Source organism: Acomys minous, assembly GCF_964271855.1.
Source record: "Acomys minous genome assembly, chromosome: 13".
Taxonomy (NCBI): domain Eukaryota; kingdom Metazoa; phylum Chordata; class Mammalia; order Rodentia; family Muridae; genus Acomys; species Acomys minous.
This window is the reverse complement of record NC_140495.1, coordinates 30665244-30691903: the sequence shown is the minus strand read 5'-3', so window position 1 is coordinate 30691903 and position 26660 is coordinate 30665244. Positions and strand designations below refer to the sequence as shown.

General features: G+C 36.6%; 1 long non-coding RNA gene across 1 annotated transcript in view; it reads left to right on the top strand.

Annotated features, from left to right (window-relative positions):
- LOC311580524 overlaps window positions 1–26660 on the top strand; it is a 228725-nt gene that overhangs the window by 194853 nt on the left and 7212 nt on the right. The window lies entirely within an intron of this gene.

The window sequence follows — 26660 nt, the reverse complement described above, 5'->3', positions numbered from 1 at the left end:
AAACTGATATATGTTTATACTTTCAAGTTACTATATTTTCTATGGCAGCACTATATTTTTAGGATATGTAACAAATGAAAAAAATGAGTTAGGGATACAAAAAAAATCAAATCCTTAAAATTAACATTTGAATGAAAAGCAATTTTGCGGATAATTATAGTTCACATGCTACATTCAATGCATTCTGATATATGGCTAATTACACCTAGTAATATCCTTTAGTTGAATTTTTGTTAACAACAATAACAATTTATTGCAAAATTAATTCTCTGGTACAATTTAATATTTAGCCATGTGAAGTCAAAGTGAATTGATTTCACTTCAGACCACTTGGGCTCTGGCTTCCCCTGTTCACGTTCTAATTGGTTATTACAGGTCACTTTAGAACTCAGTTTAAAAATAAATTAAATTGGTTGCAAGGTGCATTTTGTGGAAATAGCTTGATATTTTTCAGCTCATGGGGCTTTATTTAAATAAAAAAAAAACCGGTGAAGTAATGCAATCATCTTTGGTTACAAAAGTGATGGATGAATTGAAAACATTTTTGAATCAGGTCAATGGCACCGATGATTAGTACATTGTTAATCAAGTTCCTCAGATTGCTATCAAACGCTTTAGCTCTTTCGCTCAGGCTGGTGAGAGGATCATGAATATTAAAGAGATTCAAATGGATGTGCTCTCATGTAATATGGAGTATTACAAATGAAAAGACGAAACGAGTACAGACTGGGGCTCTATGTACTCATATATCTCTTAAGTACAAGAAAAGCCTAATCAACTCTTCGCTCAGACATAGCAAGCAAAGGCAAGATTTCCCTTTTTTCTTTTCTTTTCTTTCCCTATTTTCCCTTTTTGGGTAAACTAAGTCATAATTACATTGATAAATCAGTTGATGTCGTTCTTGAAAAAGTATTTTTAAATTAGAGATTTACAATTAATACGTCCAACCTTGGAACATCATGATATGACATGAACACCTACGAAATTCATAATTGAGAAATGTACAGTTGAGTTACAAAAAAAAAAAAAAGAACCCGAACCAAAAAACAACAAGTTCTAGAACTGGGAGTTTGGTTCAGTAAAGTGCTTGCCACTCAACAAACAAACAAAAAACTGCATTGAGTGCACCTGTAACTCCAGTGCTGGGAAGACGCTTGGGGATTGCTGGCTACACAAGCCTACCTGAACTAGTTAGCTTCAGCTTCAGTAAGGTCCTGTCTCAAATATAAAGGTGGAGAGTGGTTAAGCAAGATACCTGACATGTTCTCCTAACTCTACAAACATGGCCACACATGTATGTGTTCATACACACACACACACACACACACAAATACGATTTCAAAACACCTCGGCATACTTCGAATAAGTTTATGAGTTTGGTATTGCACTTTGTTTGTAGCTATCATGGGGCATTGGTAGGTAGAGTAAGTAAGTTGGTGTCTCTGAAAGGTGTATTGTAGGAGGTGAAAAATAAACTGTTACATCATGAAAGAATAGAGTACAATACATTCATGTGGTTTAGATTTTAGCGTGTATTAGAGTCCAAGAATGGAAGTTCTGCAAAGTAAGCACTTCTCCAAAAAGACATACAATAATATAGCATTTTATATAGCCTCTTACAATTTTAGACATTAGACACATGGTAGTGTATGTTAGAAGATTGTTGTATAGCTTGGGCTTATAACTAAATTTTGTTTTTCTAAATATAAAGATTAACCACAGATAACTCTAAATGTTTAATTTGAAGCTATAATCTCCTTTATTTTATTATTACTAATTATTAATTACTAATGAGTAATAAATTATATTTTAAATTATAATTAAATGAATGTAAAATTATTAAACTTATTAAATTTATTATTATTATTATTATTATTATTATTATTATTATTATTATTATTGGGTTTTTTTGAGACAAGATTTCTCTGTCTGTCCTGTATTCACTTTGTAGGCCAGACTGGCTTCAAAGTCACAGAGATCCACCTTCCTTTGCCTCCCAAGTGCTGGGATTAAAGGTGTGCACCACTACGCCTGGCTAATTTTGTTTTGCTTTGTTTTGTTTTTTTTAGACACAATTTCTCTGTGTAGCCCTGGTTGTCCTGAAACTCACTCTGCAGAACAGGCTGCCCTTGAACTCAGTCATTTGCCTACCTCTGCCTCCTGAGTGCTGGGATTAAAAGCGTGCAGACCATAATATCTTTATAAATGACACATCCTCTTCAAGATAATGAATGACAAGGTCACAACTAAAGTTCTGATTGTTTAATTTACAATCCAATATAAACTTTGTCCTTAATAGTCAACTACCACACGTTTGGAACAAAACAAACTGAAAAATTTTATTAAAATGACTGCTCCGAGGAAAACCATCCAATTTTGAGAAAGAGTGTAATAGAAAGATTATTTAATCATGGTGACAGTTTGATAATTAAAAAGATTTGATTAAGAAAGTGAAATTTAGGTAAAAACGTGAAGATGAACTAGAAGTTAGTTCATAAAGTTGCAGGGCTTGTGTGAGAAACAGGAGAACAAAGATTTACAAGAAACAAAGCAAGTTAGAAATTCAAACAAATCTTGAAAAAAATGGGAAGCAACATGGGTGGAGAATTTGGCAGAGACCAATTCTCAAGTATTGTGAAAATATCTGGAATTCTGTCCTACAGCAGGGAAAAGTCTATTGAATGGTTTTTAAGCCAAGCGTATATTGTCAAATACATATTTTGTTTTCAAAGTTTAAGCTGATAAAGAATGAGTTGAAAGTGATTTTAAAAATTGGAGGTTAAAATCATTTAACAAGTCATACAGGTAAGAAATGCTTGTGACTTGAAACAAATTGGTGCCAGGCTAAATGGATAACAATGAGCAGAATTAAAATACAGCTTGTATTAAAATCAAAGTGACAGAAGTTTCTAATTAGCCATGGAGACTTATGAAAGCAGTTGATGGAAGTGACTTAGAATAAACAGAAATCAACCATCAATATTTGTGCCATTAAATCAAAACTCTGGGTGAGTGGAAACTTTATTGAGAAATCAGTAATACCAGAAGGAACAAATATGGGTAGTAAACCATGGCTTAGTTTTAGCTACCTTGTCTTAGAAATACCATTAACCCCTGATAATTCTAAATTCTTAGCTGGAAGAGTAAAGTGAGCTCTGAAGAGCTATCTGGTATAAACACACACACACACACACACACACACACACACACACACACACACACACACGTGGTTATATTTCTGGACTCCAATATCTAAGGCATGTATTCTTTGTCATGTATGTGCTTTGTTTCTTTATTCTTGTAGTGATTTTCTTAAGCATCCTGGTCCTTAAAGCAATGCATGTGAGAGGCTATACATAGTAAGATAAAACAGATAGCAATCAATATCTTTGAGATAGCTTTTATTTTTTTAATTTAAAAATGTTTATGATGAGTTTGATAGATATTGATTTACATTCAGATGCACTAAGATAGGAAATATGTTTTCTTCAAGGCTGCCAAATACAAATAGTCAAACCACTATAAATGTAAGATTTGTATAATTCCTGGTTGTTTCCTGGTTCTTCTTACTGTAGGTAGTTTATTGTACATATGTATAATAATATAAATGTATACGTAAAAAATTAATAGAAATGTTTTGAGACAAGTTCTTGCTATGGAGCCTAATCTGGCATCAAATTCTGCATCAGTCTGCACAGCCTGTGTCTCAGCCTCTGCAGTCCCAGTGTTACGGTCACATTTACCACTTTCTTCTTTTCTACTACCATTTGTTGCACTCTTACTGGCTTAGTGCGTATTGATTAACAATATTCTCAAAAAACAAATGTTGTATGATCTCAAAGGACAGAGATCACTTACAAAAAATGTCCAGAAAGATCTATAAAGACGATAAAATAGATTGCAGGTTACATCAGCCTGGAGGGCTATAGAGACAGATAGAAATGCTATTCGAACTGGGATTTCTGTTTGTTTAATGAAAATGTTTTAAAATTAATTGTGACAATAGTTCTATCACTGTGTGACTGTATTAAAAACCATTGAACCAGACCCTTTAAATGTACATATTGTGTGGTTTGTAAATTTTATTTTAATAACATTGTTTTGGTAAAGGAAAAAAACCAATTGAGTAAACAGGTATAACCTTAGTCAATAGCACCACATGCAGCTCTTCACCTACTCACGCTTTGATTGGCTTCCTAGATATTTTGAATGACATTTGAAACTGGATGGCAAAAATCCAAAAGCAGTAAAATTCCTGAAAATATTTGGCAAGTTAACATCTTAAAAGTCTCTCAAAAAAGGCGATTGAAAATGACTGAAAACCCTGATTGAAAAGTATACTACTTCCACACTGTAGTGTAGCCAACAATAATTTATTTTGAAAGCTGTAATTCACTTTTGACATTATCATTTGATGCTTCGGATGCTTTCAACTGTAATGATTGGCTCTGAGCTACAATGGGATATTTCCTGAGAACATTACTTCTTAATAACAGCAGTCAGAAGAGTACAAAGTAAAGCATTTGGAATCACATAGTTGAAGTCCAAAGCACCCAATGGCACAAAGCAAAAAAACAATCTATCATAAAAAACAGTGTAGTCCTTGGGTTGCAAATGTGCAAGGAAAGAAGAAGAAAATAACCTAAAATAAAGTAACAGAGACTTCATTATTTTAAATGGTGAGTGCTATGTGCTTTACTTAGCTAATCTCTGTAGAACAAAAAAGGAAATGATGTTGAGTGCTTCCTCTGGGTCCTGCTAACTCTCAGTGAGGCCATTTTAACCAAGGAGTCTGTAACCTTAGAATTCAGGAGGGGGTTTGATTAAACCTAAAGATTCACACAAAAATAAATAAATAAATAAGTAAATGATGCAGATGATGTCAGATGCTAATGTCACCTGTACCTGACTTACTATCTGATCATCAGACAGCAACAAAGATCATGTGGGAATCAAGAGATTTAGATTTCAATTTTTCTGTTCGCAACATGATTATCCCAGCACAGCATTATTACAGTGAAAGGCTTCCAAGATTGCCTATGCATTAACTGAGGTGACAGGGAACCGGAACTGAATTCTTAATAGGCGATAAAGTCCCACTTGGATCCCTTTCTTGGTGATAGCTGGTTGAATTTGAAAAAAATGTAGGATTAAAATATGTTACTTTACCAGGATGACTTCTGTTGAAAAAGTTTCTTAGAACAACTGTGTAGACATAAGAGCTCATTACTTTTGCTTAATTAAACCAGGAAAGCAAAGAGTGAGACTAAAATAGCAGTGTTAGCTGTTAGTGTCATGTGCAAACTCCTTTCTGGGTCTCCCTTTCCTCCCCAACCCAGGTCTGTGGGCAGGCACTCTCTGTCTCTAAGCCCAGCTTCTAAGACCAAGTTGTACCTGAAATTGAGTTTGTGTGTATTATATTTACTCAAGGATGTATTAGATCATATGCCTTTCAGATTTTAGAGAGGAAAAAAAAAACACAAATAGCTGCTAAGGAAGAATAATTGAGTATTTTATATGAAGATAAAGGAAATTGGATCTGGTTAAAGGTAAATTTTTGAATGTTCAAGAAAGTTTTAAATGTGCATTTCTAATTGACATTGTCTCCTTCTATGAGGATCAGGAGGCTAAAAACTTAGGATGAAATAACTTGCAACGGGGAACCTGCATCAAAAAGCATGTGGGGAGGAAGGTGAGTCACAGAAACTGAAGAAAAGACAAGAAGGAAAGTCAATAAGAAGATGCTGGTGGGTGCCTGAGCAGTTACTCTCCTACTTAGCCTTCAGTCACAGGATATGTTACTGTATTAACGCAGAAGAGAGTTGGTTAAAATTTAATTTTGTATAATTTAAATGTCTTCCCATTTGACAACATAGCTGCTTAAGATGCATAGTAAATACCTCATTACTAGCCAGGAATATGTGCACTTTTTTTTTCTTGTTAAAAACAATGCATTTGCTCCCAGATACAGGTTTAGTAGACATGCAAAGGAATTCTCCGTTGATTAGTGGCATTAATCATCAATTTAGGAGGAAAACTTGCTTAGATAATCTAAAATCTTTCCTAATGAATCTTTGTACATCTTTGATATTGGAAGGTTGCATGACCTTCATTAAGAGATGTGTGTAGATGGGGAGGAGTCGGCACGGGGAACCCCGCATGCACATCTTACTGAGGAAATCAGAACCTGGATTTGATTGCAGTACATTATTCCCACTCCTGAGTGCTTCCTGTCTGTCTGCTTTTAGTTCAGTTAGGTAGATGACTTGAATAGGCTTATCGTCTGAAAGAAATGTCATTTTTTTTCATTTATTCCAACAATGCTTTCCTTCTCTCTAGCATCAAATTATCCTTAGATGGAATTTATTTGCTAGCATAATCATCTTCAAAAATTTTGCATTGTAGAGAAGTTATTAAAGGATCAGTGAGATGCAGTCCTCAAATACACCATGTTCAGATCTTCAGTGGATTACAAAGTCAGGATATTTCACCTTTGGGTAGCCTGTGTTGCTGGATACTGTGCTAGGAAAGCTGCACGTTTTGTGGGAGCATTAATGTACCACTGTGGGGAGTAATTTAAGGCAGAATTATTATAGGAGCCCAGATGTATTAGGGTAAAAAGAGTATAAAACTAACTGGCAGCTTAAAAATAAAATGTGGAGTTTTAAAGATATGTTTGGTTAAAACATTTATTGACTCCTTTCTTATTTTAGCAATCTTTTCTTTGATAATAAGATAAGCACTTTTATAGGTCTGGGTTAGAGTGCATAAAACACGTCTTTGCAACTAAACTCTTGGCTGTTGTTCTCAGAATTGTCCTCAGTACAGGGACCAATAAGTAGTATAGAAAAAGAAGTCTGCAGTTGGCTGCTCAAAGACGCGACTTAAAAATAAAAATAAACTCTCAGCGAGTGTAAATAATGCAAGCATGCCAGTAATAGATGACCATAGCAAAGATGTCTTGAGCTAAAAAGCTCCAATCCCTGCTGGCTCTGGCTTCAGTTGCTCAGTAGCTGTCTTGTCTGCTCTCTTAGTACCAACTGACTCAGGCAGACATCACAGGGGGCAGGAAGCACGTGATTAAGTGGATTTTACATTTCTAATCTTTAGGGTACACAGAATGTTCTAGTAGCTTTTCACTGTATGAGGAAGTATAGGGAAAACAAGGGGTTTCAATGGAGTGTCTGAAAGGGAGGTGGTGATGTCTGAAGGAGACAAGTGTAGATGCTGCAAAGGCATTCAGAGGACTCTTCACTCCTCCCTCTCCCTTGAACAATTGTTCTTTAAGCATATTTATAAGCAGAAGGAACAACAACCTTTAACATTTAGCAAATGCTTGCAAATATTAAAATTTTTCTCACACTCCTTTCACCTTCCGAAATTCTTAGGCAAAGATAAAAATTGTTCTTTTGTTATTTAAAGCAGCTCTATCTCTTCAGAAAATTAATATTAGCTTCCTGTTTCTAAATATTAGGACTTCCTTAATTCCATCAAAAGGAAATGCATTTTAAACCTTCCTAATTTTAACAGGGTTATTATTTTGCATTGTAAGCAACTTGTGTAAGCAATCTTCAGCCTGACAAGCTGGCACCATTAGAGACTGGTTAAATCAAATATTTCTGTGACCTATAATTTAAAGAGCAGGGGAACTCTAGTTCTGATTTACAAAGCTTTTCTGTATCTTGTCTCCCAGGTAATTTTCAACTCACAAAACCAATGTCGGTTCCTGTCAAGTCTCTTTTCTTAGAGTCTCTCAGAATTAATATGTATTCTCTGAACTAAAATCTGTTATTAAAGTGCTTTCTTCTCATTCCAAAGCACTATGTGAACGTGTCTGTTCCTAGCCACGAATTCAGGGAGAGCTTCAGTCACATGACACGGCTACCCTTCCAGCTCTCCTCCCCTCCTCTCTGAAGCCGAGATGATACACAGCGTACATCTGCTCCCCATGCCTCGCTGCCTCTCGGTTTCCCAGACCGCATGCCTTTGTTCTCCCTTCTAATTCATGAGTGCTGGGGTTTATGACACTCTCTCTTGTACATTTGTCATTCTATCTCTTTTATATTGGTATTCCATTTTCCCTCCAGACTTCAAAGTTGTGGAAATGGTCGTCAGAGTAACGTTAAATAAAACTAAATAAGGGTTTCTTCTTGCAAAATATGTTAAGAGGCATTGTTCTGAGAAGGGATGGTACCGCTTTTTGCTTGTGTTTAGGGTCTCAGTTGTGAGACTTCACTGGAGTAGGAAATTGTTTTGATAATTAGAAGGCTGCTTTGTGCTGTGGTGCTGTGCATTATTTTCAGCTTTTTTTTTTTCTTAAATAATCTTGAGGAAAAGAATGTGATCCAAAACCAGAACAGTAATCAGGGTCAAAGATGCTATTTTAGGTTCTGGTATTATTGCTTATTCAGAAAAAAACCCCAGGTTTCTCTTTTCTCTACAACCACTTTTCTTCTTTTACTGAAATTGGTATAAGCAGAAGTTAGGGTGTCCTTGAGCTTTGGGCTGGGTAACTGCTTTCGCTTCCATCAGCTGGCAGCACAGCCCCTGACCTTGCAGCTCGCGCTGGACCTCCGTGGCCTCCCATTTCTAGTTCCTTTCTTCTTTCCTAATGTCTTGGCTGTCTCTGGGCATCAGACATCCAGTGTGGTTATCTCTCAAGGTCTCGCTGGTGCCTCTTTTCCTTGGTTTGTGTGCCTACTTTTATCAATCCACTTTATGTATTTAAAGGGAATTTTCCTCAATTGATACTATCATCCTTGAATTGTCTAACGGCTTATGGCAATCTCCTCAGTCTGTCTATTGACATCCCAAGCTAATAATACTTTCTAACACCTCATTTCCTGCTGTCTAATTTTTAGAACCCATGATTACCCCTAAGGTTGCCAGGTTACTCTTTTGTAATGCAATTGGATCATTTTTCTTCTCTTGAACTCCTGGTAACTTCCGAAACCCTTCTTCTGTTCCTTTTAAAGGACCTTATCATTCTCTCCTTCCTTTTTTCTTATATTTAATGTGAAACAACGTAGTGCTCTTCTCTTTTGGTGGTAATTGTTTTGAAAGCTCTTAATTTTTCAAAATTCCATTGGTGTATATTTCACTCAAAAGTTATCTTCAATAACACTCCATTTTAACCACTCCTATGACAGCTATAATGACATCATATAGGTAGAATCCTATTTTTAAGCAGCTATAATCAAAACTAAGGTACAATACTCACATAAGTTAATAGCCTTGAAATTGAGAATCAGCTTACTAAAGTTTGAATGTGTCTTAGATGTGATACAATAAATTATATGTAAATAATTTATAACTTATATGTAATTTATATATAAATTTAAATAACATTTCACTTAGATAAATCTGTGGTAAATTATAAAGAAATTTAATAATAAGAAATTTGGTATATTTTATGAGTCAATGTCTCATTGCTTATCTTTTTCTGGAATTGACCATATAGACCAACTTTGAACTTGTGAAAATCCTTTTGTCTCTGTCTTTTGTGTACTGGGATTATTATTTGACTGTTTCCCTGATTTCTTTTCGGTAAATAATTGTTGAATTACCATAGACAGAGACCACACTGTTTCTTGTGACAACATCAGAACCATTGAGTATCTCTCAGCATAAATTACACAGAAAATTTAAGTTGGATTATTTTGCTTGTATAAGATTGTATATGATATTGTAGTACAAGGCACCAGATACAACACATGGTGCATAGACATGCATGCAGGCAAAAGACCCATCTGCACTGGAAAAGTCACATCTCCCTCTCCCTCTTCCTCTCCCTCCCTCTCTCTCTCTCTCTCTCTCTCTCTCTCTCTCTCTCTCTCTCTCTCTCTCAGGTGTATTTGCAATTATGTGGTGAATATTTACCACATATTTACAAAGTTTTAGAAAGCTACAAGCTATAAATATGTACAAATATTTCATTTTTATAGCAAATAAAATTCAACTAATTATTCAAATAAGAACAACAATAAAATCAAAGTGAAAATTCGTTGCTGTCATTTAAAAATCAAACATAGTTGTTTAGTTGGCAAATTAGAGAAAGTTGCTTAAATTTTAGCTTCCCTGTGCCACACTGGGGAAAGAAGAGCTGTCTGGGCCATACATTACCCATACACTAATGAAACTTACGAACAAAAGAACAAAAATATCTGTGTAGAATTTTTCTGACGTCGTCTATCAGAGATATAATAAAAAGTACTCCATCCTAATTATAATTATGCAGCACCTCAGCCATAATCTTGATTGATTGATTTTTATCTTTAGTATATACATTTATATTATTACACATGTATAAAGCCAGCTACATACAGCAAGAAAAACCACAAAAAAAAAAAATCAGGAATTACGTTAATGTTACATTCAAGCATTTTGGCTATTTGTATTTGGCAACCTTGAAGAAAAAAGTTTTTCCTATCTTGGTGAGTCTAAAATTTTGAATGTAAATCAATATCTATCGTATCTCATCTCGACCAACTTAAAACATCTATGTAGACTTAAAAACATCTTAACCCCTAAACAACTAAGCTTAATTGTAAAACTAAACTATCTGGTCTTTAATCCCATCAGAGACTTGAGAAGGAATAAAATTAGTTACCTGAGTATACAGGGAGTGCAGGTTAGCAGCTTCCAAAATGAAAAAATGGCATAGATAGTTTGCTCCCCGAACAGTCGCTCCAAATTCTCTATAACATTAAAGCATCATCTTCAGCCTTCTGATCCAGTATATCTGACAGACATATTTGTGAGACAGGGTTATTTGAGAACTATAAATAGGAAATGAATAGATTGATGGATTTTTTAACACAAGGTTTCTCTGTGTATCCTTGGCTGTCCTGAAGCTCATTCAGTAGACCATACTGGCCTCAGCCTGCTCACCTCTGCCTACAGAGTGCCGGGCTTAAAGGCATGTATCACTACTTCTGGCCCACAATAGCCTTTTAACATCATTATACAGGTTCTAAGTTTGTGATCACTGATTAATAATAGGAACCTATCTAAGTAATTGAATTTTACTGATTTTTTAAAAAAAATTTAGAAGAAGGCAGTATAATGCAAATGAGAAATTTGATATGGTATTTGAGAAACTAATGCCCCAGTATTTGGCTCAATAGAAAGACTTGCAATTCCCAGTGATTTCTCAAGGTCCTCCTCAGGTATCTGTGGTCCAATTTTCCTCCAGTGTTCTTCAGCTTTAAAAATATTTGCTTACAAATGTGGGTCATGCAAAAAGTGATGATAGGGTTACGGCATGGCTATGAAGTGAGGAGATCTTTCTCTAGGAAATTGGAGCCAATAAAAGTTTAGTAAATTTGACATGATGAATTTCTCTTTTACTCAAATGTGAGATTGTGGCTAAAGAGGAGCCATAAATCTACTGAAGTTTTATTATCCCACAATCTTGAAATGTTTTCAAATTTTGTATCAAGTAAAGAGAAAAATCTGTGAATTTTTCACTATTCACAAGACTATGCTTAGTCTTACATAAAGTTCAGTGCCTTATTTTGAGCCACAATTTCACTTTTACTTGGAGTCCTTATGACTTGAAACATTATATTAATATATTGGATTTCACTCTGATTATGTGTGTTTGTTTCATTTAAATTGGATCTGGAAGGACTGGAGGGAGGGGAAGAAAATGACCAAAACATATTTGAATTAAAAATTGTTTTTTATACTTATTTTTTTATTAATTTATTCTTGTTACATCTCAATGGTTACCTCCTCCCTTGTATCCTCCCATTCCCCCCTCCCTCCCATTTTCCCCTTACTCCCCTCCCCTATGACTGTGACTGAGGGGGACTTCCTATATATGCTCATAGGGTATCAAGTCTCTTCTTGGTAGCCTGCTATCCTTCCTCTGAGTGCCAGCAGGCCTCCTCCTCCAGGGGACATGGTCAAATGTGAGGCACCAGAGTACATGAGAAAGTCATATCCCACTCTCCACTCAACTGTGGAGAATGTTCTGACCATTGGCTAGTTTTAAATAATTAAAAAAAAAATACAAAACAACATAAATTAAAATAGCAGCAAATAAGAAGGGTGCTCAAGCAGGATACTTGGACAGAGATTCAGTTGAATCTATTGGTTTAAGCCAGTGTGCTCGTGGTGGCTAGCCTGTGAGGTCCAGATGTTTGCAGAGAGCCAATAGGAGAGTCTGACTGATGGAAGTAGCATGAGAAAGGGCCAAGGAATGAATAATGATTCTCGAATCTTTGGTTTGAGCACTGAGAATGTGACATCATCAGCAAATGTCTATCAAGTTATAGAAGGTTCTAGAGGAAAGACAAGAGCAGTTTTGAACATTTTGGATGCAGCATACCTTTCCAACATAGGACTAAAAGGAAGACGTTTGCTGTATGAATGGAGCAAAGGCCAATGAACTCTTTTATAATGAACATTCTAGCCTCTGTCTCCAGATGCTCTCTCTGACAGCTACTTTGCCCATGTGTAGCCACAGACCATGTGCTAATGACAAACCATTGCTGTGTTACAATATCATGTGGAGCTGTTGCAGTTTTACAATAACAAGCTGCAGCTTGGCGTCTATAATTTGCCAACTCCTGGCCTATAGTTAAGCAAAAAGTATGGCTTGGAGTAGGGCACTTGGCATTGTCAGTTTGTAAATATTTCCAGGCCTGTGCTAATTTGATATAATAACTTATCCCACAAGTCATATTTACATCTTGCGCCTTATAAAAAGAAGAATTGTGCTTTCTATACTATATATTTGTGTTCATTAAAAAGAAACCTGAGAGGAACTATGGAAAAATTAATCTAATGAGATAAAAAGGAAAACTAAAAAATTAGAAGGAGGGTTAAATATGGTGAAAAAAAATGGTAATCTGTAAGCCAGTTTTTATCTGTAACTTCAGGAAAAAAATGTTGTAATTGATACTATAACATTGTTCAAATCATAAAATAGTTTCAACAACTAGGCTAGTCTTAGCCATCCTACTGTCAAAATTAATGATGGCACCACAATCAGTATAAATATACTTATGATAATTTATATGTTGTCCATTTTAATACCTTTGTGCATAACTTTACTGATGTATCACATCATGATAATGTACATTAAGCTAAGTTTTAAAGGCAATTGCATTGCATTCTATTAACTTTACAAGTCCACTCTCTCTCTTTGATCTTCCATAGTTGGGGAACTATGAGAAACTAAAACAGACATGATGTCAATGGATAAAGAAAATTCACTTTAACATTTTTTACTGCCTCATATAAATATTTTAATTTCGTTGTGTCTTTAAAGGTATTAAAGGAATACCTTTGACAGTGTTTTCATCAATGAACACTGTAATAGAAATGTAAGTTGAGTTCTATTTATAACATCTGTGCTGTCATCCATCACCAAGAACAGAATTAAAAATGAGCAGCTTGTGTCTCCAAACTTCTGATAGCTTTTTGCAGAGTCTTCAATTTGCCTGGATATGTTGAGCTAAACTGTTTTTTGAAATATCCCCAGGGCATATTATTTCTGCTATGTTCTCTATCTGTTGCTTTATAAAGTCAACACCAGTCATTATGTGATTAAAGAGGCACACAACTAGCTTTTATATTAGAATACATCTGTGCTAAAACTAAATTCTTTTGCTGATGAGAAAATAGACTTTTTTTTCCAGTCTGTTTTATCTTTACAACTTAGTCCTTGATGAAATATGGCTTCTTTTTATTTTTTTGGTAATATGTTTGTTTAAAATATGTATATTAAATAGTAATAAAATAACATTTTATTTTAATAATTTCATAGGATGTATTTTGATTATATTAACTTTCATATACCTGACTCTCCTCAGATCCACCTTCATCACCTTACTCACTCAAACTCCTGTGTTATTTGTTGTTGTTTTAATAAACCATCATGTTCAATTTGTGATACATATATATTTTGGGGTATGAAGCCAAACACTGAGTATGAGTGATATACTTACTGGGTAATATACCCATAAAGAAAACTGTTCCCCTCTCTCCCAGAAGTTATCGGTTGACATAATATGTAAACTGCCCTTTCAAATCTGTCTTTGAAAACTTGCACATATTTCTTTCCAAGTAAGGAAAGTTCCTTACTGTTTTCCTTAACAACAACAACAACAACAAAAATACTCATCTGTCCCACGTTTCACTGAGCAAATTTCCTTCAACAGTAATTTTTCTTTTTTGAAGTCCTGATTTTTTTAGGGAAAGCCATGATGTCATTAAAAACTAATAAGAGAGAAGGGACTTTATTCACTTCTACTGTGCAACTTTTAAGACAAGATTTGGGCTTGAGACACCTCGTGTGAAGATGCAGTGAGAAGTGAAGGGAAGCATCCAGAAGGTAACGCGTAAAGCATGACTGGATTCTAAAAGTGCCCTCAATGGCTAAATAACAATAATCAACCCATCCCTTAAATAGGATCAAGCTCCTATCACTTCCTGTGGTTGGTTACAACAGTGTTGATAATGCTGCATCTCACTCTGCAGTCAAGAGGATCAGATGAAACATTCGATGCTGCCAACTGACTGCGTTTGAAGGAAAGCGCACTGAAAGCCACACACCACCATAAAACTAAAGCTATACATTCATACAGAAATGAGAGCCTGTGAATTGCTACTGTGGATGACATTGCGACAGGAGGCTGTTATCTACAGTGTTGTTCACCTTGAGAACTCCCCACTCACATTTTTTAAATTACAAAAAAAAAAAATATCGCTATTGTTTTTAACAAATTTACATTTGTATTGAGTCACATTCATAGCTATTCTGGGCCACGTGCATGGTGCATGTTATCACCATAGCTTGGACACCTCCAAATTATAGTGTTCTAAACGTCATTATTTTGATGTTACAGTGAGAAAACTCAAGTCCCCTTGGTCCTCTTCAAGAAGGACAACTTAAGACCATAGTGTATCTTTCAGCATCCCCTTGTAAGCTCTCAGGGTATTTCCTCACACTGAAAATTTTATGAAAAATTCAGATAGCCATTGTATAAAATATGAGCAGATCAGAAAAATTATGGTGGGACCAAGCTTAAGACTTGAAAATAGCTATGCTTCACTGAGCCTAAAATGAAAAATGTAAGTCCAAAGGAATAGTGATGGTGTTAAATTCCATAGTAAATCTTAAATAAAAATTCAACCTCACTTTTAAAGTCCAGGAATTATTGATGGAATGTTAAATATTGATATTTTCCTCACTTTTTTTACAATTTTATTATCTTTTATTTTTATTATGTTCAATATTTAAATTGTGCGTTAGAGCTTCTACATAATAATACAATGCTTTCCTAATAATAAAGACTAAATATATATTTTATACAAGATATTGTATGCTGGTGGCTTAAAGGTTTTCACATAGCCATAATCCATATTTCAGGTGAAATAAGTGTCAGTTATTAAGTTTTAAGTGGCATATTTCTTTTTTAATAATATTTTTATTTTTACATATATATTCATATTATTATACATATATATATATATATAATAAACTACTTATAGCAAGAAGAACCATGACACAATCAGGAATTATATAAATGTTACATTCTCAGTTTTTTGGCAATTTGTGTTTGGCAGAGATGAAGAAAACATCTTTCCTGTTTTGGTGCAGCTAAAATTCTGAATGTAAATTGATGTCTATCATATCTTGTCATTATGAATGTAAAATATCTATCTAAGATGAGGCACCAGAGTATGTGAGAAAGTAATATCCCACTCTCCACTCTACTGTGGAGAGTGTTCTGTCCATTGGCTAGATCTGGGTAGGGGTTTAAGGTTTACCGCCTGTATTGTCCTTGGCTGGTGCCTTAGTTTGAGTGGGACCCCTGAGCCCAAATCTGCCTATCATAATGTTCTACTTGTAGGCTTCTAGGACCCTTTGGATCCTTCTACTTTGCCATTCTCCTTTGACCATGTTCCCTGGAGGGGGAGACCTGGTGGCACTCAGAGAAAGGACAGCAGATTACCAAGAAGAGACTTGATACCCTATGAACATATACAGGGGGAGGTAATCCCCCTCAGGAACAGTCATAGGGGAGGGGAATAAGGGGAAAATGGGAGGGAGGGAAGAATGGGAGGATACAAGGGATGGGATAACCATTGAGATGTAACAAGAACAAATTAATAAAGGAGAAAAAATCTATCTAGAACTAAAATCATTTTAACCCATAAACAATGAAGCTTAATTGGAAAACTAAGCTATCTGGTCTTCAACCCCATCAGAGACTTGAGAAAGAATAAAAATTGATTACCTGAGTATACAGGGAGTGCAGGTTAGCAGCTTCCAAAATGAAAAAAATGACTGAGACAGTTTACTGCCTGTACAGTCACCCAATACTCTCTAAAATGTTGGAGCATCATCTTCAGCCTTCGGTTCCAATATATTTGACAGACATATATGTAAGTCAGGAACTATTAAGGATTTGCTTATTCTATCTTGGCAGAGTTTGGCCACCGACTGCCTTCATCCAAGCCTGCCGTTTTTTAGGCAGAATTCTGTCTGTGGTAGAAATGAGGACATTTTTTCCAGTGGCTTGTTTGCCACAGTTGAAGCCATCTCTGTAAGGAGGTTCTTTGATGCTCATCATCTCTTTGAGGTAGACTGGGTGTTGCCAGGAGTTAACTTGTCTCATTGTCAGTGAATTTTTAAAATAATAAAAACTTTTAAGAATGTTATATTCTATGTGTGTCAGAGGTTTTTGAAGACCTTATCAAACTATTTTAACTTATCTTTTAATAGAATCTTATCTGTTGCATCTAAGATGTATATTCTTGTGATAATATTATACTAGTAATTGATATGACTATGATTTGATCAACTAACAATTATTTTGTATAACTTATTTATCCTAAACAGCCCACAATAGCACTTTCAAAGTATTGTAAGTAAACCTTGTATTACAATTGATTTTTATGGGTACAATACCTCATATTAGAATATATATATATATATATATATATATATATATATATATATATATATATATATATAGTGTGTGTGTGTGTGTGTGTGTGTGTGTGTGTGTGACAAATAATCTTACATTTGCTTTCTATACCACTGTATCTAAAATTAAACAAATTTATACCAGTGAATTACTAATAACCTTGTGAGTGATAACTGAGGTTTTAGGTTGAGTAGATACACTAATCTAGTTTTTGTCTTATCTTCCCTATATATTTTTATATTCCCCCTTCTTTCTTTTCAATCCCTATTTCCAAACCTAAGAATGGAAAATAAAGGAAAAAGAGACATCCTTGAGTCTAGTCTTTTTTTTTCTCTAAGTAAGACCAATAATAACTTGTAGCTAACTCTCATTGAAAATAACCCTCTATAGCCCTAGAAAGCAACCAAAAACCTACCCAACCCTCTTAAAGGAAATGGGGCATTGTTCTCTTAAGTTTTCTTCTGACTGATTCGGGATGAATAATACCCTTATAAGGGACCAAATAAAATTGGGGTATGGTTAAACAAACTACAAACAGTATTTGTGGTAAAGTTTCCAAATGTTGAGAAATCCCAGGCTTAATTACAGTCCTGTATGAGACAATCTGAAATGCTGGACGAATTGTGATTGGAAGCTTTCTTCGAAGGTGTCCTGGGAGCTGTCTTCTTCTTATGAGGAACAGCAACTGAAACACTTGGTGCTGGAACATGAAGGATGCAGGATGTCAGTGTCCAGCGTGTTGAAGGGAATAATCCTGTCAGGTTTGATCCAATGTCAGTGCCTGGTTCTTTTTTCTGAAAACATATCATTTCTCATAAGCATTACACAGTCCTAAAATTATAAATGTATAAGGTGTTTCTCAGCCATTTGATAGTCCTCTGTTGAGGACTTTTCCAGATATGACTTTTTCCAAATCTATACTTGAATAATAACTACATGTGTTTTGGTTTTGTTCCAATCTATGGATGAAAGTTCACACACACACACACACACACACACACACACACACACACACACACACCAGTAACTTTTAAAATTGAGAATAGATTTTTTTCATGCAATGTATTCAGATTGCAATTTTCATTTCTCCAATTCCTTGATCCTCCTCACATTCCTTCCAATACAAATCCACACCTTTTCATTCTCTCTTTCCCTATAAAGTAAACAGGAATCTAAGATAATAATACAATAAAATTAGATAAAATAAAAACAAACAAGCCAGATTAAGAAAAAAAAAACAAAGAAATAAATGGATGACAAAGAGCCTAAGAAAGAGCGCAAGAAACTCATACAGACTCAGATACACATTCACACACATAAATCCCATGGAAGCATAAAATTATAAACCATGATGTGCATGCAAAAGACCTGTGTGGTTAAAAAAAAACACAAAGGAAAGAAAGTCCTGACATGGTCCCACCCCCAACCCAGTAGTTTTCTCCAACTGACACTTGCTCACATCCATAATACTTGAGGTAAATTATACTAATTTACTTTGTTTAAAATAAACTTCTTTCTTTTATATTTTGAATATTTACACCACTGGGTCTTTTGGATTTATCCTGTTAACATTCTTAACAATTCTCACAATATTTTCAAAATGAAAGGCTTTGCTTGTTTACTTCGTATCAGAAAAAGTGTTGATTAATTGTATTTCTTTACAAAGACAAGGTCATAAAAGTGCTATTTTCTTAAATAAGCCTAGAAATGCAATATGCCACTTTGTTGAATGTTAAAGTAACTTTTATTCTCCTTGTATAATTATTGTCCTTGAGACTTATTGCCTCTGTCTGCTAACTGAGGCCTACTCCTGAAAGCTTTTAGCCTTACTCCTTACAGTCTAATCTAGGCCTGGAATGTTTTCAGCCTCTGAGACTTAATGCCTAATAAGATCACCCTTTCTATTTCTTTCTGATCTATGGATGGCTGGTTCAACTAAGCTGTTCTGGCAAATTCCTCTCCAAGCTGACTGATTCAATCTGGCTTCTCTCAGCTTCTGACTTTTTGTTCTACTTCACCTCAAATTAACCCTAGCAATCTGCTTTATTCTTCTGGCTCCTTCTAATTCTCTGGCTACTTCTGGTTTTACCTGTGTCTAGCTTGTTCTCTTCAACCTGCTTCTATAAAACTCTCCTGGTAAAACTGCCTCTGAATTCCATGAATTGAACTGCCAGGAACTCAAATCATCTCACTGCCTCTCAACTAACTGATCAATGAAACTGACTAGAACTCAGAGACCTGCAAGCCTCTGTCTCCTCAGTGGTGGGACTAAAGGTATGTGCCATCACACTTGGACCTCTCCTTTTCTTCACCTAAAACTCTCTGCCAGGCTGACCTTGAACTCCAGAGATCCTCTGTCTCCTGGAATCACCCAGACCTGGAAGGTTTTAGGGTGCAATCTCTTGTCAGAGCAGTAATGTTCTGAATTAAAATTCCTCCATAATTAAACATGTTAAGTTTTTTTTTAATTGAAGACAATATCATTTGTTTTCATGGCCTATTAAACACTGTAAATAACAGAGGAGTCTAAAACCCAACATATATAGCTGGGCATGGTGGTGCATGCATGCAGTCCCAGCACTCTGGGAGGCAGAAGTAGCCAGATCTGTGTGAATTTGAGGCCAGCCTGGTCTACAAAGTGAGTCCAGGACAGCCAAGGCTACACAGAGAAACCCTGTCTAGGTAAAACAAAAACAAAAAAGACCCCAACCCTATATACATACATATAAATATACACATACATATACATACACATACATACATACATACATACATACATACATACACATATGCTCTTATTATAAATTAAGCTTGCATGAATGAGCAAATACTACCCTAATAAGATTTAGTATCTTGAAACATGATCTTATTGTTAAGGTTAGTTTTTGGAGAGTCATCTCTTTTCTTAACCTGGTCATGTCCAAAGAACTAATTTTGGGTATGGAGGTGATGATAACACCATCCCTCTTGAGAATGCTTGCTCTAGATGCTTGTTTCAGATGATGGCCAGTGTTGATATGAAATACTGAAGGCAGAGGTCGAGCAGAAGCTATTCTTCCCATGAGGTTTTGCTTTGGTCACTCATACGATGATGGACAGAGACAAAAGAGCTGCTCTCCTGTGCTCCATATCCTATGCTTTTCTGGGCTTGTAATGCAACTGCATGTGCCCAGTGGGCAGGTGAGGAGGGGATAGGAGGGTCAGAAGATCAGGGCAAAGGTGGAAAGGAGCAGAGAGTGAAGTTTCTCTGGAGCTGCATGCTCTCAAGCCTTGCAGCTGCCTCACATTAAGTGCATGCAGCCGTCTCTTAAGGATGTGCTGCAATGTGGAAATACAAGGAATCAAACTTGGGGACCGAAGAGTCCATGCATGTGTATTCCAGTTTCAAGCTTTCACGTGATGAAAATCACACGTGTTAATATTATCACTGCTCTCCTTAAGTACAAGTTCTATCAAAGATCTAATATTTACTTGAGAGCTTAATTTTAAAAACATTGTTTTGAGAACTTCATACATAAACACGGCATCTACATCACTCCAGGCCATATCTTTCCCTGTCCCAACTCCTCTCATGTTTACCATCCCAAATCATGACATCTTTAAAAATGACCATTGTTACATGTATAGACATAAATGCATACACATATATACATATTGCATGTGCATGTGCATATGTACCTACAACGTGCTGAGTCTATTAAGGCTTGCTTACATGTACTTGTGTTCATGGCTGACCCCTTGGGATGGATATATATCTTTTATAGTTTGTGTGTGTGTGTGTGTGTGTGTGTGTGTGTGTGTGTGTGTGTGTTATGATTTGTCTTGGGCATATAAACATTTCATTTGTTACGTATCTAATGTGAGATTCCGGGCTGCCTCAGGCTAGGCCAGTGTCCTTATAAGTTGTGAGGCTGATACAAAAATCTGAGACTAGGGAATGATGTGGGTAGGCAGAGTTCCAGGGACTCAACATTCTGGATCCATGTGAAAAGTGAAACCCACGATAAGCCTGGGAATTGCATATTGTAAAGGTGGAGTAGGGTTTGAAAGATTCACCAGAATAGATTGTTTTGCCTGATGTGTTGCTGGGGCCACATCTAGGGTTTGAGAATTGGTCGGATTTGGCAGGCGCACAGGATGTGCAATCTTGCCTATGTCTTGGTGTTAGAGACAGTGGAGGGTTTGAATGGTTTTGATAGGATAGGGTTTGACTGGACCTGGACATAAGATATGGGATCCAGATAAGGCCTAGAGGTTGAATGTGACACTGACAACTGGAATGGGGAGGAATGGAGAAAGATTAAAGGTAGTCAGCCTGGGTCTACGCCACATGTGGCAAAATATCCCTACACTTTTATTTATTTATTTATTTAGCTACATATATACTTAATTTTATTCTCTCAAATATTATATCCTGACTACAGTTTCTCATTTCTTGCTCCCCATCCATTTCACCTCTGGTTCCCTTCAGAAAAGGACAGGCATCCCAGGGATATCAACCAAACATGGGACATCAAGTTGTAATATTAGGTACCTCCCCTCATGTTAAGGCATACCACGCCGAATGTGTCTGATCTTGTCTGATCCCTGCAATTTTTAAAGGGGTTTAAAACCTGTTTTTGTACAAATAAAAACTAATAGGCATTGCCTATGAGTGATTGCTGATGATTATTTTAGAAGCTTTTTTAAAATATTTATTTTAATTAAATAACCTATCTGTTAAACTGAAGCAAGAGAGGCTTCATTAAAATTATCCATAGATCTTGTTTTTATTTATTTTATTTTATTCAGATTACATAGCAATTATTTTTTAATTTTTATTTAATTAACTTATTCAGATTACAGCTCAATTGCTATCCCATCCCTTGTATTCTCCCATTCCTCCCTCCCTCCCACTTTCACCCTATTCCCCTCCCATAGGTCTGTGACCGAGGGGGACCTCCTCCCTCACTTTATGATCATAGGCTATCAAGTCTCATCTTGGTAGCCTACTTACTCTTTCGTTGAGTGTCACCAGGCCTCCCCACCAAGGGGAGGTAGACAAATATGGGGCAACAGAGTTCATGTCAGAGTTAGTACCCACTCTCCATATAACTGTGGAGAATTTCCTGTCTATTGGCTAGATCAGAATAGGAGTTCAATGTTTACTACTTGTATTGTCCTTGGTTAGTGCAACAATTTAAGCAGACTCCCCTGGGCCCTGATCCACCCATTATGATGTTCTTCTTGTAGGTTTCTAAGACCATCTGGATCCTTCTATTTCCCCATCTCTTATATTTCTCTTACCTAGAGTCCCAGTAGGATGTCCTCACCTCTAGCCCAGTCTCCTGGTAAGTGAAGACTTTCATGGGATATCCTTTTTGGGCTAGTGCCCAATTATAAGTGAGTATATACCATGGGATTCTTTCTGCTTCTGGGTTAACTCACCCAGTATGATAATTTCTAGTTCCATCCATTTGTCCACAAATTTTGGGATTTCCTTGTTTTATATAACTGAGAAGTATTCCATAGTGTAAATGTACCACAGTTTCTTTATCCATTCTTCCACTGAGGGACATTTAGGGACAATCTGGCTATTATGATTAAGGCTGCTATGAACAGGCTTGACTATATGTTCTTGTTATGTGGTAGAGCATTTTCTGGGTATATTCCAAGGAGTGGAATAGCTGGGTCTTGAGGAAGCCCTATTCACAGTTTTCTGAGAAAGTGCCAGATAGATTTTCAAAGTGGTTGTACAAGTTTGCATTTCCACCAGCAATGAAGGAGTGTTCCTCTCTCTCCACATCCTTCCCAGCATGTGGTGTCACTTGAATTTTTGATCATAGTCATTCTGATGCATGTAAGATCGAATCTCAAAGTCATTTTGATTTGCATTTCTCTGATGACTAACGACGTTGAACACTTCTTTAAGTGTTTCTCAGCCATTTGATATTCCTTTGTTGAGAATTCTCTGTTTAGTTCTGAGCCCTATTTCCTGATTGGGTTATTTGGTTTGGTGGTGTTTAATTTCTTGAGTTCTTTATATATTTTGGATAGTAGACCTTTGTCAGATGTAGGGTTGGTGAAGATCTTTTCCCAGTCAGTAGGCTGTCACTTTGTTCTATTAACAGTGTCTCCTGCCTTACAGAAGCTTCTCAGCCTCATGAGGTCCCATTTGTTAATTGTTGACCTTAAGGCCTGGGCTGTTGCTGTTCTGTTCAGGAAGTTGGTCTCCTGTGCCAATGTGTTCCAGGATCTTCCCCACTTTTTCTTCCAACCGATTTAATGTCTGTAGGAACCAGGTCTGACTGGGCTGCCTGCCTGTCTTGCTGTTTCATGTCCTGTTTCTAGCAGCTTCCATGTCTGTGTTTATCTTGGTTAGCTAGTCGTGTTTACTGCTCTGAGAACGAGCCCCTCCCTTCCTAGAGACTTGTCCTCCTGTGTGCAATCACCTCTTGAGGGATTTCACCTGGGAGGAGGATTCCTGCTTGGCTGCCTATAAGAAGGCTCTTTGGAACTCTGGAGGGGAATAATAAACCACTGCCATGGTTGCTGCTGCTGCAGCTGCTGCTCTCTTAGCAGGAAGGACCCACTGTGTTAGTGTGTGTGTGTGCCCGTGTGCGTGTGCATGTGCGTGTGCGTGTGCGTGTGCGTGTGCGTGTGCGTGTGCGTGTGTGTGTGTGTGTGTGTGCATGAGTTGAATCCGCAGCCCCTCGCCCTCGACTCAGTACCTCGGCGGCGCGGGCACCACAAATGTCTCTCTGGTTTTATGTTGAGGTCTTTAATCCACTTGGACTTGAGTTTTGTGCATGGTGACAAATATGGGTCTAATTGCATTTTTCTACATGTGGACATCCAGTTGTACCATCACCATTTGTTGAAGATGCTATCCTTTTTCCACTGAATAGATTTGGCTCCTTTGTCAAAACTCAAGTGACCATATGTGTATGGATTCATTTCTGAGTCTTAGATCCAATTTGATTGATCAACTAGCCTATTGCTGTGCCAGTACCATGCTGTTTTGAGTACTCTTGCTCTATAGTACAGCTTGAGATCAGGAATAGAGATTCCTCCGAAAAATCTTTTATTGTATAGGATTGTTTTAGCTATTCTCAATTTTTGTTTTTCCATATGAAGTTGAGAATTAACCTTTCATTGTCTTTAAAAAAATGTGTAGGTATTTTGATAGGCATTGCGCTGAATCTGTAAATTGCTTTTGGTAAGATGGCCATTTTTACTATGTTAATTCTCCTGATCCATGAACAAGGGAAATCCTTCCCTCTTTTGATCTCCTCTTCAATCTCTTTCTTCAGAGATTTGATGTTTTTTTCAAACAAGTCCTTCACTTGCTTGGTTAGGGTTACTCCTAGATATTTTATATTGCTTGCGGCTAATGTAAGAGTGTAGTTTTCCTAATTTCTTCCTCTGCATGTTTGTCATTTGTATATAGAAAGGCTACTGACTTTTTTGAGTTAATTTTGTATCCAGCCAATTTGCTGAAGATGTTTATCAGCTGTAGGGGTTCTCTGGTGGAATTTTGGGGATCACTTATGTAAGCTATCATATCATCTGCAAGTAGGGATAATTTGACTGCCTCCTTTCCCATTTGGAACCCCTTGATCTCCTTTTTTTTTTTTTAATTTTTTATTGTTCTGGCTAGAACTTCAAGAACTATATTAAAGGGATATGGAGAAAGTAGGCAGCCTTGCCTGGCCCCTGATTTTAGAGGAAGTTCCTTGGGTATCTTTTCATTTAATTTGATGTTGGCTATTGGTTTGCTGTATATAGCTTTTATTAGGTTTAGATAAGTGCCTTGTATCCCCAATCTCTCAAAAACTTTAAACATGAATGGGTGTTGGATTTTTGTCAAATGCTTTTTCTGCATCTAAGGAGATGATCCTATGGGCTTTTTCTTTCAGTTTGTTTATATGGTGGATTACATTGATGGATTTCCATATATTAAACCATCCTTGCATGCCTGGAATGAAGCCTACCTGGTCATGGTGAATGATATCTTTGATATATTCTTGTATTTGTTTTGAGAGTATTTTATTGAGTATTTTTGCGTCAATGTTCATAAGAGAAATTGCTCTGAAAATCTTTTTTTTTTTGGTGGGGGGGGACTTTGTGGGGTTTAAGTATCAAAGTGACTTTGGCCTCATAGAACGAATTTGGTAATGTTCCGTATGTCTCTATGTTTTGGAGTAGCTTGAAGAGTATTAGTATTAACTCTTCTTTGAAGGTCTGATAGAATTCTGCACTGAAACCATCTGGCCCTGGGCTTTTTTTGGCTGGGAGATTATCAATGATTGCTTCTATTACTGTAGAGGACACGGGACTATTTATTTTGTTTATCTGATTGATTCAATTTTGGCAGGTGATATCAATCAAGAAAATTGTCCATTTCCCTTAGATTTTCAATTTTTTGGCATATATGCCTTTAAAGTAGGATCTTATGATTCTTTATATTTTTTCAGTGTCTGTTGTTATGTATCCCTTTTCATTTCTGATTTTGTTGATTTGGATAGCATCTCTCTGCCTTTTAGTTATTTTGGCTAAGGGTTTGTCTATCTTGTTGATTTTCTAAAAGAATTAGCTCCTGATTTGGTTTATTCTTTAAATTTTTCTCTTTTTTTCTAATTTATTGATTTCCTGCATTTGATTATGGATTTTATTCATTTCCTCCATTATCATCTTCATTTCTAAGGATTTGAGGTCATTTTCTTGTATTTCAATTGTGTTTGAGTTCTCCGCGTTGCTTTCTTGGCGAGAGCTGGGATCTGGAGATGCCATATAGTTTGAATATTTTTGTGTATGTTTTTATGCTGGCCTTTGGTCATCTTGCCATCTCTGATTTTGGAAGGTAGCTCCTGGTCTCGGGTGGAGAGTGTCTGAGGACAGAGGTCAGATTCAACCATTTCCCTGAGATTTCCCTAGTCCAGGAGCTCTGACTCTTCACAGCTGGGATGATTTCAGTCCCATTTACTGAATTCACTCTGCTGAGCAAGGCCACAGTTCCCAGATCACAGGAAGGCTCTGGTCCAGGATGTGGGGACTGGTCTGCCTTTCACTTTGTGCAGTTGGATGGAAACAGGTCAGACCCACCATGCAGGTCTCTCTCAGCTTATGATCCCCAGCTCTCCTAGACTGTGGGTTCCAGCAATGTCTTGGGTCTCAGACTGCATGCTGAGTCTGGTCAAAGTGACCACAGCCTTCAGGGCCCCCGTGTGACACTGGAGCTTATTGCAGACTGGATGGCAGGAGGTCAGATCTGCCCATGGCCCTATGGTCTGCACTGTGCAGATCTCTCTCACCCAGTGATCTCCAGCTCCCATGGTGATCTGTGACTCCCAGTAGCTTCTGTAGTCTTTTCTAGGCAGATCAGGCACCACAAGTCCTCGTAGCTGCTGTCTTGGAATCTAGATCTCGCTTTTTAAAGTGTTTCCCACACCCTGTTTCTGCCTTCTAGGCACACGTATTTTCCCTGAGCTACACCTTTAAAACTTTTATTTGTGTTAGGCTTAATGCAAAATAATTAATTAGAAAAATCTGTTCTATATTTTCAACAGATCATTTAGTTTAGTGAGAAACAGAAAATTTTAACACCAGACCCTAATGAAAATAGATGTCAGGGAGGCAAGGAGCAGGGATTTAAATTAAAAGATTTTATCCAACCAGTTTGTATAAAAACATTGGATTTTGCGGCTCCCATTAAATTTTGCATGGAAATTCCAC